This window comes from Cannabis sativa, chromosome 4, assembly GCF_029168945.1.
Source record: "Cannabis sativa cultivar Pink pepper isolate KNU-18-1 chromosome 4, ASM2916894v1, whole genome shotgun sequence".
Taxonomy (NCBI): Eukaryota; Viridiplantae; Streptophyta; class Magnoliopsida; order Rosales; family Cannabaceae; genus Cannabis; species Cannabis sativa.
In genome coordinates, this window is record NC_083604.1 from 4676289 (window position 1) to 4690929 (window position 14641).

Genomic DNA, 14641 nt, shown 5'->3' on the forward strand with positions numbered 1-14641 from the left:
ATTTAATTTAAGTTTTTTTTTTCTAAAAGCAAATAAATAAAATAGTCCATTCTTAAACCAAACACAGGATTACTTTCAGCATAATCCAATCTTGTCCAGTCCAGTCCAATCCTTTTCAGTCCAATCCAGTCCAATCCTGCGTACCAAACGGACCCCAAGAGTAAGCTTAATGAGAGAGGGAAATTTACACAGATTACTGTTTTTTCCCATTTTCTTTCTTTTATACTGTTACACGCCCAAAATAACTTTTATACTGTTTTTTTTTTCGGCAGTGTACTGCCAACAATTTTATGTTATTGTTTTTTTTTTTTTTTTGATTGATTGGGACATGGGCTCTTTTTCTTTATTTAATTTTTTATTTTAATGGATGTAAAAGTTATTATTTATTATTTTTAATATTTAATAATTATTATTTTTTGATATAATTTAATAATTATTATTTTGATGAAAAGGTTGATGGGTCTTTCAAAAAAAAAAAAAAAAAGAAAAGGTTGATGGGATGTGTCATAAAAGTGACATGTTTTACTTTTTCTTTTATTTAAATAAATTTAAAAATCACACCCCATGTCTCACTCTTTTTCTTTTATTTAAATAGATTTAAAAATCTCACTCCCATTTCTCACGATTCATCTTCTTCATCATCTTTATCTTCTAGCTTTTCACATAAATCTCACCCCCATGTTCTAATATTCATCTTCTTCTTCAAGTTTTTTTTTCTTCATCTTTACCGTTGTTTTAGTATTGTTCTACTGTTGTTTTTCATGATTTTTATTTTTTTTTTCATGTTCAGTTCTTCTTCTTCATCTTCTTTTCTTTTCTTCTTTTTTTTTTCTTTTTTTAATTTTTTGAAGTTCTTAGTTATGTTTTTTTTTGAAAATATAAGAGTTAGTGTGGTTTTTTTTTTTGTTCTAATTTTCTAGAACTTTTCTTGCAAATATAGTGCATTTAGTATTGAGGATGTGCACAACATAGTTAATTTTTGATCATTTTTTCCTTTTATTGTTTTATTTGTTTTAGTATTGTTTTACTGTTGTTTTTCATGATTTATTTATTTGATGCCGATTTCACTGCCCTTGCTCCATCTCGCTGGAATTAATAGGTATTTTCTGGGTGTTCTCGTGTTGTTGTGATGGTTATGTCTGTGAGTGTGGAAGATGGAGGTTATAAATACATTTCTTCTTCGTTCTCTTTGGCTATTTTTGTGGTTTTTTTCTTTTGGTTCTCTTATAAATATATTTGACGAGCTCACTCACAAGAGAGTTTTGAGGTGTGTGTTTCTTTTATATTTTTCTAAGTAGTTATATTTGCTTCATTTGTTTTTGTGTTGTTTCAGTGTTGTTTTAGTAGTTTTTTTTATTATAATTTTCTAGGAATAGACTTGCAAATATAGTTGATTTTGCATCTGGTGTTGAGGTTGTGCAGCAGATTGCTTGTTTTTTTTAATCATTTTTTTCTTTTGTTTTGTTTGATTGTTTTAGTGTTGTTTTACCGTTGTTTTGCCATGATTATTTATTGACGTCGATTTTACTGCTTTTGTTTAATCTTGTCGGAATTAATGGTTATTTTCCAGTGTCCTGGTGTTGTTGTGGTGGTTATGTCTGTGATTGTCAAAGATGGAGGCCTCATACTTTTGTTTTGGTATTGACATTATAAAAGAAAAAAAAAAGGGGAGGACAGTATAAATGTTAATTCTGCCGTGTGGCAGTAAAATTGAAAAGTATTACCCCAAATCCAGTATTTTTGTAAAATGCCCATGAGAGAAACCTCAACAAAAAAAAAAAAATGTAACACTAATCATAAAAGTTTATCTACAAAGTAGAAGCAATACAATTAGGATGACCAAGCCACTAAACATAATGATCAGTCAGAAACAAAGCTAACTTTGCCAAAGTGTAAGTCACACTGTTAGCAATCTTAGGACAGTACATAAAAGAAATATCATCAAAATATTTACAATAAGCTATGATATCTCTAATAATACAACCTAAATAAGACTGGTTAACTTTTCTATGATGAATGATATTGATAACAGTAAGACAACCAGACTCCAAAAAATCACCCTTTGATAGCCAAGACGACAAGCAAGTAGGACCCCAGTGTAGATACCCAATGCCTCAGCAACATCAAGAGAGAAACAACTATTCCAAATCCAAGTACCAGAAGCTATTACGATACCAGAATCATCACGAAACACCTCCCCAGCCCTGAATTTACCCAACTCAAAACTTAAACCAACATCACACTTGATTTTCATCACCTCAGAAGGTGGTTTGATCCATCTAACAACTGACTGATTCTCAGGAAGAATACCAAGATGAGTGTTACAACTATTTGGCTAAAGAGAACCGATTTAGGAAATCCATACTCTAATTAAACAGAAGGTCATCATGTACACAAACTTTTTCATTTACCCATTTATTTTGTCAATACCAAATTCTCCAAAGACACACAATGAATTTTTTAAACATGGTAATAGACATAGTATCAAGATAAAAATAAAAGAACTCATATATGTCCCAACTATGGAAAATAGGTACCTGAAGATGGAGGGTAATGACCTCACAGATAGAAAAGAGCTTATCATAGCCCCAAAGAGCATGCAAGGAAGTCTCAGGACCCATAAAGCAAAAGGGGCAGGAGTTAACAACAGGAACACCATAGCTTTGGTCAAAGTACTCTGGAAGAACATTAAGGTGAAATAAGCCACCTGGGAGCTAAAGTCCGGTATGAGGGCTCAATATCCAGAGTTATTCAGGTTAGATTTTGAGGGCAAAATTCTTTTAACGGGGAGTAATTGCAATGATCGCATGTTAGATTATGGATTAGTAAAGGCAACTAGCATTAATTATGAACATTTTATAATTTTGTAAGATTTTATATTTGTTGTAGGCTTTAGTTTTAGAAATAGGCATTAGAGTTATAATTTCTCAATTTCAGAAATTTTATTAAACTCTAAGGGTATTATTTATGCTAAATATGAATTATGCAATTTTTATGATTTTTTTGCTCGGTGACGATGGAAAATATGATAAATGGTCGTTAGAGTCCATGGGTAAGTTTAGAACATATTTCTTAGCGGAACAAACATTTGAGACATTTAGAATGTTGGGTTTAAGCGGGATTATAGTTTTGGACCATTTTACTCCGAAGCTTATAATTACTTAAGTTGGAAGAAAGAAGGGCATTTTGAGAATTTTGTTTGTTTGTTTGTTTAGATGGATAGTCTTGGTGTCGATAGCTAGCCATTTAGTAGTTTTTTATCCTAAATTGAGATTATTGGATTAATTAGTTAGAAAAATTTTTTAAAAAAAAAAAACCATTAGAAACTCCATTTATCTCTCTCCCTTTGCTCGGCTCCCACACAAACTAGAAGAAAACCCAACCAACCTTTCAAATTTTATGAAATTCAACAAGGTTTTAGCAAGATTTGAAGTAGTTCAAGCCAAAAGTAAACCCTAGAACTTTAGCCTCTTTGTTGTTTAAGCTTTAAAGTGGGTTTCACCATGCAATTCTGAAAAGTAATGGCTGTTTAGGTTAGGTTTTACTCTAGTGTAATTTCTGGGGTTGTTTTAAGTTGGAATTGATTGTTTGTTGCTGGTTTTGTTGGTTTGTGAGAGAAATGAGCAAGTTTGAGTTTGAGAACTCAAACTCGATTCATTAATGGTGGATTTGGTTTCTGTGATTAATTGTTGATGTTACTGCTTGAATTTTGTTATTGGAAGTTAGTGCAGGTATTCTAGAAGGTTTGGTAAAGTTTGGGTACGAATTGTGCAAGTTTTGAACTTTTAGAGTTTTTTGGTGTAAACCAGTTAACCGATTCTACAGCACCTGTAGAACCGATTAACCAGGTCAGAGGCAGGATCCCCAAAAAATCCTTTTTGTCGATTTTGTTATTTTTCAGAGCCTTAGTTTGTTGTTTCCTTGATAATTGGGATATGGTCATGTTAATTGTCGATAGCAAACTTGTAGTTGTGAGTTTAGGTCCCCGGTTCGGATTTTAGCATGTTATTAATCCATTTACGTAAATGTGACATAGGGCATCTATCCAGCACGTAGTTTTTCGTTCAGGTCGTCTATCACACTTGAATTCAAAAACAAGGTAAGACTAGCGTAGAACATATAATATATGTGATTATGTGTATGTGTGATATATGCATGCTATACGTGATTCGTATACTGCCAGCACTAGTACGGTAGCAGTATTAAGTGCATTGTTACCGTGTACGATGTTTAAATAGTATAATCCGATGTTACCAACACTAGTATAGATAGGTATGGAGTGTATGTGGTACAATACTTTAGGTACTCGAGGTAAGGAGCGAACCCTACCAACACTCGTACAGTAGCGGTACGTGTGCATGTGCTACAGTGGTCGTATCTTAGTATAAAACGTTCTTACTTATCTAATAAGCTTTATGGATAGGTGTATGGTCGCCTAGATACAAGTTGGTAATATATTGTATGTTATGTGCTTTTCTTATTGAGTCTGTTGACTCACAAATATTATTTTCGTGTGTAGGTAAAGGAAAGGCGAAAGCTGAACAAGAATGAGTTCCGAGCTCAGGGATGATTGTACATGCTAGGATGGTGCAACCTGGAGTGTTCGGTCTCAAGACGACTTGGACAGTATTTTGTAGTCATTGTGCGACGTATCTGTAAAAGCTAATTTGATTATGTTTGTAAAGCTTTAAATACGGGATCCCAGTTTATGTAAAATATATATATGTTTATAAAGTTTAATAGTTTAAATAAAAAATTTATTTTGACACGGTTTTCTAGAAAAATCTTTTAATTAGCAAAGTGTTGGGATTTATTTTACCAGGATCTTAGATCTACTCACAAGTATGTTGTTTAACACCCTAAATATGAACTTTCTAAAACGATAATTAAACACATATAAAGTTAAGAAAACCTTACATTGATGCAGCGGAATAATGTCTCCTTCCACTCAGATCTCTAACCCTTGTATCCTTTCTGTTGCAGAGTATTATCAAGATCTGAGCCTGAATGTCCTTCTCTTTGTGTGTGATCCTTCACAGTCTTCCAATCTATGATTGAGGTACCACTTGTTGTGTGTGGGCACTACTCTATCACTAAGGTTTCGAAATTGAGAAGAGGAAAAGAGAGAGGTATAGGGTCGGCTATAGAGAGAGAAGTGGAAGGCTCAGTTTTTCTGAAAAGGCAATCTTTGATTTTTTGAGAAAAAGGTTATTTTTGAAGTGAGCTATCACTTTCTATTTATAGGCAACTACTAGGTTTAGGTTAGTAATTATTTGGCATTAAAATAATGAAAATATTAATTGAAAAAACATCACCCAAGTGGCCGGCCATAGGTGTTAATGGACCTTACTTGAATTTTGCAGTTTTCACAATTTTTATTTCTATTTTCTCAAAAACGCCAATTTTCCAATTCTAACATTTTAAATGCCAAAACTAATTATTTAATAACTAAAATAGATTATTGAATAATATTTTCATTTAATTTAATTATTAATTAGACATGTAGAGTCTCTTAATTAATAAATAAACCTAGAATCTCTTTTCTTTACAATTTCACCCTTGCTTAGTGAAAATTCACAAATTAGACATAGTCTAACTTTAGAATTATAATTGATTAATCACAAATCAATTATTGAGTCTTACAAGCAGTATAGTCTCAACTAGAATAGGGACCATGGATCTATATGCTGAGCTTCCAATAAGTGAACAGAATTTACTAAGTAAATCCCTACTTATTAATTCCTCGTTGAATCCACTCTTAGAATTTAGAATTGCACTCTCAGACTTATATAGAGCATATTATATGTTCCACGATACAGATATGCTATCTCATTTAACCATTGTTATAATCTTATTGTGATCAAAGATCCTCTATATAGATGATTTACATCGAGATGGGATAATTTTACCGTTCTCATCCCTCAACGTAATTTGCCCCTTAAAACACTTAGCTACCTGTAAATGATGTTTAGTGATCTAAGAATTAGTCACTTAAACAAGAGCTCATCCATTTACTTCTATTTAACTAAGCTCGAAGGGAATCATCACTTGACTTCTATACACCAGTAGAAGCTATATATTCCATATTTATGTTCAGCACTCCCACTCAATCATACTATCATGTTCCCAAAATATACGTATCACCCTGACCCAAAAGTAGGTTTAACTAATAAATCAAAGAACATAAATAACACTCCTGAGTTGAGCCTAAGCATATCAGGATTTAGATTCTTTTAATCTTAAGACCAACTACTGATATTGACTTGGAAAGATACAACGGTAAGTTTATAATATCTTAACTAAGTTCAATATCGGTCCAGTCCAATGCATACTCCATACATTCGAAACTAGTATACTTTACAAATGTCCTGAAAAGAACATAACACTTACTCCAAGTGTAAGTACACATCATCGCTGATTATCACATCAGTGTAAATCCAAAATATTGATGAAACAGGGACTTAGTCTTTTGAATCATATAATCACAATCACATTCCACTGTGTTGACAATACTGTAATTGTGAATAAACATATGGTCTGGACTTAACAGATTTTGTGTTTAAATATAATAAACATATTAAACCATAAGCATGTAAAATTCATGCAAACATAAATCTTTCTTAAATATCTTCTAACGTTCTTTATTTGATTACATCTCAGATAGCTCCCACTCAATAGCAGATGTCTGGTTAAATACTACTTTTAACCTCTTATTGTTTGGAGAGTTATCTAGTTGTGACTTATTGTATTAGTCAGAAACTATAAGTTTCTTTTAAGACTAAATCATCAACATAGCAGACTAGTATTTGAAGTGAAAAATACTTGCTAGAGATTAAGTAATCAAAATTAAGATACCATAAAATGTTATGAGGATTAAGAAATCTTGGCTCAAGTAATTCGAATAGACAGTGCTAGAATTCTTTTATCTTATTCTCATAATTTTGATAAGTTATTTCTATCCACATGAATGGTTAGATTTGCTTTTCAGTAGTGTTCTTAAGTTCCTATCTCAAGTGTCAACTAAATGAAGATGGGTAAAGAATTTTAAAATTCTCCCACTCAATTAAGGTAGTGTGATACATTATCAAAGAACTTTTATAGGTATCATAATTTACTACAACAGTAAAACTAAATTGGAACATACAATCAAGATCAAGGATTTATACTGATAATAGCTAATTCATTATATTACTTCCATGTTTAAAGAAAATATGTGTTACATAGGGTATTGTGGATAAATTCCACCCCTAAGTATATAGAGATTATGATCCACCCCTAAAGGTTATAAAGATCATGATTCTCTAAGTGTTATAGAGATTATGTGGAGTTGAATACAATACAGAGTTCATTAGATATAAAAGATCGTTGAACTGCATAGTTTTCTTAACTTTTCTCTACCCCTATCAGGTCAAAAGATCCTTTTATTAAACAAATTCTCAATAATTGTATTAGAATTAACAATTATTAATAAACATAGAAATAATTTCTAGTGTTTATTTAATATAACTCTATGAAGAGTTGTAAATATTATAGAATTTGTATCAATAATAAAAATACTTACACATACAAACATATAAATATAATGTAGTAATTGGGGTTTAAGATAAAGTAAATGAAGCTCAATCTCATAAATTGCAATTTATTTGTAATAGGAAATAAAATATCATTAATAAAAAAAAGTATTGTAATAATATGAGAAAAAACAGGGATAAAAATCCCAAACTAAAATTTGAAATCCAAACTGTTTTAAACTAAAACAATTAATTCAAAAATAGATAAATAAATGAGCTTCATCTTCATCTTGGACGATCTTCACCCTTTTGTCCAGCTTTCCGATCCAACTCACTAAGATAGCATCTGAGTTCAAGTAGCTTGGCCTATAAGAAGAAGAAACAAATAAACAAAGTTAGTCCATAATCAATAATCCAATTGGATAATAATTCACTAAAACTCTTAAAGTTTATAGAAAGAAATACCTTGTTTCTTTGCAAGAAGTTTAGGACATTGGGGTTTCCAATGACCTTTCTCATTGCAGTAGAAACACTTTCCTTTTAGTGCATCACCAGAAGCAGCAGCCTTTTTGTTTTGAACTGTTTTCACAGCTTTGGCTCACTTCTTGGTGTTTTCCACTTCTTCTTAGATTTGGGTCTTGAAGTAGAGGCAACATGTGCTTAGGTTTAACCGTCCCATTACCATTGCCAGAATTTTGAGGTTTACCCCCTTTCTTCTTGGGTCCTCCAATCAAATTTTCATATGTCTGAAGGTCATTGACTAACTCATGAAAGTCTACGTCCTTTTTGTTCATGACATAATTTGATGTATAGGGCAGAAAAGCTGGAGTCAGACTATTCAAGATAAGGCTTACTTGAGTAGTGTGATCCATTTCAGCACCATGATCATGGGCTTCTTGGAAATAACTTGTCATTAGGAGAACATGATCACACACATTCTGATGGGGTTCCATTCGTGCATTGATGTATTTCTTAGTCGCGTTAAAGCGAGTTTGAATAGATGCCCTACCGAATAGCTCAGTTAACTTTGTCATAACTTCAGCAGCCTTTTCGGTTTTTGAAAACCGAGTTTTAAGGGTGTCAAGCATGCTGGAAAGCATGAAGTATAGAGCTTTATTGTTAGCATTCTGCCAACGCTCGTACTTCTCTTTTAACAACTTTGGTTGCATTGTCACCCGGCACTTCAGGAGACGGCTCAGTTAACACAAACAAGGCACTTTCTCCTATGAGAGCAATATTAATGTTCTCATTCCATTTTGGAAAGTTAGATCCATTTAGCTTATTTTCGGTCAAGAGTGATAACATGGGATTCATCATGGTTATACAGGATACTACAAAATAATAAATAGAAATCAATAATGGTTTAAACACAAAATCAAATTCAGAAATTATAAGCACATAGCATGTAGGAATGATAAGAGAAAATACTAAAAAAAATACAATCCTAAATAATTTCTAAGGTTTTCAACAAACTGATATCAGTGTCCCGTTTAGGCGAGAGTCAAAGCTACCATCCATTGAATAGAGTTGTCAGCTCATCTAAAATGTTAAACATTCTAGCAACCTTTTATTCGATCAAGATTGGAATCCAGCGTTGTCCCGTTTAGGCGAGAGTCAAGGCTATTCTATCTTATGAGCTTCTACCATTGTTTCATATTTTGTAAGTCAAATACAGTCGTCACCATTAGGGTGATCCATACCATATAAAACACTTACAAAGCTACTTATCTTTCGAGATTAAACGGTGCTAACTTGCTAATGAACGTTCCTCCATTAGGGAGGATTACTCATTAAAACAAAAGCTATGTAAAACCAACAATGGAGACCGAATATCTTAATAATAATAATAAAGCGCATTATTTAAAATGTATTTTCTTTATTATTTATAATAAAATATATTCATTAAATATCGATTTTAGAATTAAAATTCTAAATTAGAATTTAATTTAATATTTATAAAATTATACTTAGATGGTGATTGAAATAAATTGAATTATTTCCATCTTAGTAGTAATTTATATATAAATATTAAGAAAATTATTTAAGTTGTATTAATTTAAATTAATTTGCAACTCAAATTTAAATTTTCATGAGAATATATTTATTGTATTTTGAAAAAGAAAGTATAAAAAAAAACTTTACTATTTTCAAAATACTTAAATAATAATTACTTAGAAAAAAAAATACTTCAAGCAAAAAATATCACCTAATGAGATTTTCCTTTGACTAATTAATTCAATTTCTAATAATATACTTTAATTCATTTATTTTAAATTAATCATTAAATGAAAAAATCATTGATTTAAGTTGGTCCAAGAATTAATTAAAATAAATAATTAATTTACAACTTAATCTATTTTTCAAGATAAATTCAAAAACATCTAGCATAATTAAATGCAATTTCGAAATTGATTAATAAAATAAAGAAAATATATTTTGAAAATTATTTAAATTTAAGTTGAAAAAATAAATTTCAACTAAAATAATTTTCTATTTAATTAAGTGTCATGAAAAAAAATATTTAAGTATCATGATGAAAATCAACTTAGATATTTAATTTTCAATTTAATTAAATGTATTAAATTCAAGAAATAAATAATTAAGTGTAGAGAAAGCTTAATTATTAATCTCTAGTTTAATACTAGGAAAAAATATACTTAATTAAATTGTACCAAAATAAATTATTTAAATAATTAATTTCACAATGTATAATATTTTCCTATTTAATATTAGAAATAATAAGTAGTCTAGAAATAACTATCTAGAAAATATCTTATTTCAACTAAGTATCTTTTCAACAAAAAATTAAAAAAATATCTAATTTAAGTTGTTATAGAAAAAATCTAGAACTTAAATATTTTTAAATTTAAATTTAATTAAATATCAAAAAATAAGTTGTAACCACTTAATTTGAAAAATATTCCATTTTAAGTTTAAAACTAACTTAAAAAATATCTTAAGAATCTTCAATAACTAATGCCTAGAATTTCTTTAAATTTAAAAAATATTCAAATTTAAGTTAGATAAGAAAAATTAAAGTAACTAATTTATAACTTAAATAGGAATATTTAATTAAATAAGCTTCAGAAATAATCTAGTTAGTTAAAATTCTTTATTTAATTAAATACAAGAAAAATACAAATAGTTTGTCCAGAAATAATATCTAAAACTAAGAGTGTTTTTCTTAAAATTAACTTTAAAATATTAAAATGAAAATAAATTTCATATATTTTAAAAGTTAATTATGTTGCTAATCAATTTTATTAGGCTAAACTAATTTAATTAACCTAGCACAGTTATTCAAATTAGACAAATGGGTCTTCACAATTGGGGTAGTTCATGTGAGGGGGAGCTGGGTTCAGTATGTCGTACCCACTTCTATTGGCCCCCAACTCTCACACAAGACCCAAAAGAGAGGAATTTAACCTTAAAATAAATAACTGTTATTAATTGAATAGGTCCAAAAACTAAATGGACCTAAATAAAATCTATCATGGTGTGACATTTTATTTAGCAACAACCTATATGCATCTATATAATAAAATAAACATATAGGCTCACACAGGCACACATTTGGATGGATCCTATCATGTTGTTAGGTCATACACAGATGAAAGAAGATTGTAAAATTTACCTGTTACAAATTATTTACTTGACCTATTGACAATTGAACCATGGGTTTAAATCAGATCATTGGATCTGTCAACAAGTTAACCATGGCAATTTAGATCAAGCAATAATAGGTTTTATAAAACTTACACATAAGCTAAAACACATACTCCTGCAACAAGATTAACTGTGTAATATCCGCTTTCTTGGTTGAATAATTTTTTTTTTAGTTTATTTTGTTTGTCAATGGGGATAATTTATTATTTTGAATATTTATGAGTTTGGTGGAGTATGAAATTTTTCTTAGTGACAATAATTTTTTTTATTATTTTTATTTCGTTTATTTTTGTTATTTTATTTTGAGGGTGTGTGTAATGCTAGATAAATAATTAAATTATTAGAGATAATTTAATATTTTATTATTTGTGAATATTATTGTAGGTAAATTAATAATAAAAATATGGGTAAATATATTATAGCATATTGTTTAATTTATTATTAATAATAATAATATTATTACTATTACTATTATTATTATTAATACTAATATTATTATTACTATTACTATTATTATTATTTATTATTATTATTATTATTATTATTATTATTATTATTATTATTATATATTACTTCTACGTAGGTATGTATATATATATATTCTTTTTTTTGTTTTTAAATTTTAAGTTGTTAATCTAGGGTTATATTAGGGTTAGGATTATATATAAGATGTTTATATGATTGTTTAGGGTTTGAAGGGTTTAAAAAAACAGTAGTGAGAGGCAGAGACTGAGAGAGAGAGAGAGCGGTTTGGGTCGAACGAAACCGAGTGGTGAGAAAGTGAGATTTCGGGTTGGTTGGATTTGAGAGTTTTGGGCTGCCTTAGATTATTTCATTGAGTTTTATTTCATCCAAGAGGAGTTTTAGATGCGATTAGAGGGTCTGTAATCGCACCATTCGACATACGCCATTATTACGTTCAAAATACCGTTCTTGAAACGGATCCGAATTTGAACGTGTTTAACTTGTTTCAAGGATCAAAGAAGGTTGTATTTGAGTTTTTGGGACCCTAAGGCTCGGTTTGGACGAAAAATAATGGAGCTTTGACGTCAAAAACACAAAACCAATATTTTGACACCATAAAAGGCGGTACACCGGAGCTAAAGAAGACAACTCTTTTAGGACGTGATTTAGTTGTTTCTTTGGACAAGATTGGATCGGTTTGAGTTTCTGGGCATTGTGGGGATCATTCCTAATTGAAAGGAGGCGTCGAAAGCAAGAAAAACGGGAGTTTGGAACTCACCGTGGCCGGAGAAGACGACCCGCCGGCGAAACTCCGGCGAAGCTCCGTTCAGGGGTTTTTAAAGGATCTTGTTCTCAACAAGGAAATTCATTGAGGTGCTTGGAGTAGCAAGAAGGTGTTCTTAACAACTGAGGTAAGAAGAGTGGACATCTGTGCACAGGGTGTATGTTGAAACATACAACTGTATTATGGGTTTATATTTACATGTTTTATTCTATGGTAGATTGTTGTTTTAATGCTAATGTTATTAGTGTGTGATAGTGATAAGACTTTTGACTGTTTGTGTGAGGATAGCACTTATAGGATAGGTTTTCTGCTGCTGGTGTGAGCATAGCACTGCAGGATATATTTTTGGCTGCTTGTATGGGTTTACTTGCAGGTTATCCTATCATGGGTGAGTACAACTTGTGATAAGGGATTGCCCTATTGGATGCCGAGTGTGAGAACAGCACAAGGCAGGGCAAGTTACACTTCATGTCTGATCAACATGAGTGGGAGTAGATTATCGTATGCGAGGACAATGTGCGATAAGATACTATGTGTTATGTGTGTGAGTATAACATGCATTAAGATTACATTGTGATGTGATGTTATATTGTATTTGAGAATAGTATGTGATATGATATGTTGGTATATGTATGCTAGCATGGTATGAATTAATTTTACATTGTGATGTTATTATGTTTATGACTATGTTATCTAGTTGGGGAGTTATGTCCTACATAGCTCTTCTTACTGGGCGTTAGCTCACGGGTACTCTGTGTGCAGGTAAGGCAAAACTATACAGTGAGGGTGGCGAGCTCGAGGCATGGATTACATGTTAGGGGATTGTCACGATGTTTTGGTTTGAGAATATTTCTTTAAAGATTATGGCTCGATTACTTTTGTAAAAGTTAATGTTTAAAAATTTATAAAGGAATCAAGAGTTTTTGTTTTAAAATAATGAGATCTCATGCTTTAATTATTTTCAATAAATTAGTTTATTGTTTTTCTATAAATGGTTTTAAACGGACTAGTAAGTGTGACGTCTCGGGAAATCGGGGCGTTACAAACTGGATAGTTGGATGTAGAATTTATTTAATTTTAAATAATTAAATTTCGAAAAAATAATTAAAAAAATATATTTTCGAATTTTAAAAAAATAAATAAAATAATATTTAAAATTAAACCTACAATTTTAAAAAATTAGGTTTCAACTAACCTAAATATCATTTCAAAAATTTTGCTAACTACTTTTAAAAATTTATTGTTATTTTATAAATTAAATATTCAATAAAAATTAAAAAAGATAAATAAATATCTTTTTCAGATTTTATAATTTAATTTAAATAAATAAAATAACAAAATTTAAAAGTTAGCAAAATATCTTATTTCTATTCAAAATATCATGATTATAGTTATCTTATTTTAAATTTAAATAAGGTCAAATTATTTTAAAAAATATTAATTTAAAAAATTTAATATCTGACCTTAAATTTAAAAAATAAGATAAAATATAATCAAATTTAAAATAAGATAAAAAATCAAGCAAAAAGATAGATTTTTACTTGTTTTCAAATTCAAATTACACTAATATCTAAGATTAATTTTTAAAAAATTCAAATTAATTTATTTCTGATATTAGATTTGAAAATTGAAAAATAAAAATCTAAATACAAAACTACACAAAAAATTGGAATTTAATTCCATGAAATAGCATGAAAAAACGAAGAAAAACGAAAAAAATTGAGCTGTACAGACAGTATGCATTGCATACTGCCCGCGCGCAGGGGTTGATGCTTGACCGAGAAACCTCGGCGCAGGAGGTTGCATGCTGCCTCTCCGCACGCGCAAGGCTCGGTTTCAGACAAAATTTTGTCTGTGCGCGTGCTGTCCGAGGGATGCTCCTCATCCGCGCGAGTGGGTAGTTGCACCACCCTCATATTTTCTGAAACTTCAAAAAATCATAACTAATTCAAATTAAATCAAAATTGAGTTCTGTAAAAAATTAAATTGCTTAATTTTTTCCATACTATCCAATAAAAATAATTCCAGAAACAGAATTTTAATTATTTTTCACGAAAATTCACAAACATCAATCAATCATCATATAACACACAAAACAACATGAAACCATCCAAATCACAAACAAATCGTTTTAAAGTCCAAATTTATTGCAAGAAAATCAATTACCATGGCTCTGAGGCCAGTTGTTGGGATTTATTTTACCAGGATCTTAGAT

At 30.1% G+C, this 14641-nt stretch overlaps 1 long non-coding RNA gene across 1 annotated transcript; it reads left to right on the plus strand.

Moving 5' to 3' along the window:
- Positions 1–333: 333 nt before the first annotated feature.
- Positions 334–613, plus strand: LOC133036627 (uncharacterized). Its single transcript, XR_009687204.1, has 2 exons — positions 334–452; positions 491–613. It is a non-coding gene; the product is annotated as an uncharacterized LOC133036627 (long non-coding RNA).
- The last annotated feature ends 14028 nt before the right edge of the window (positions 614–14641 follow it).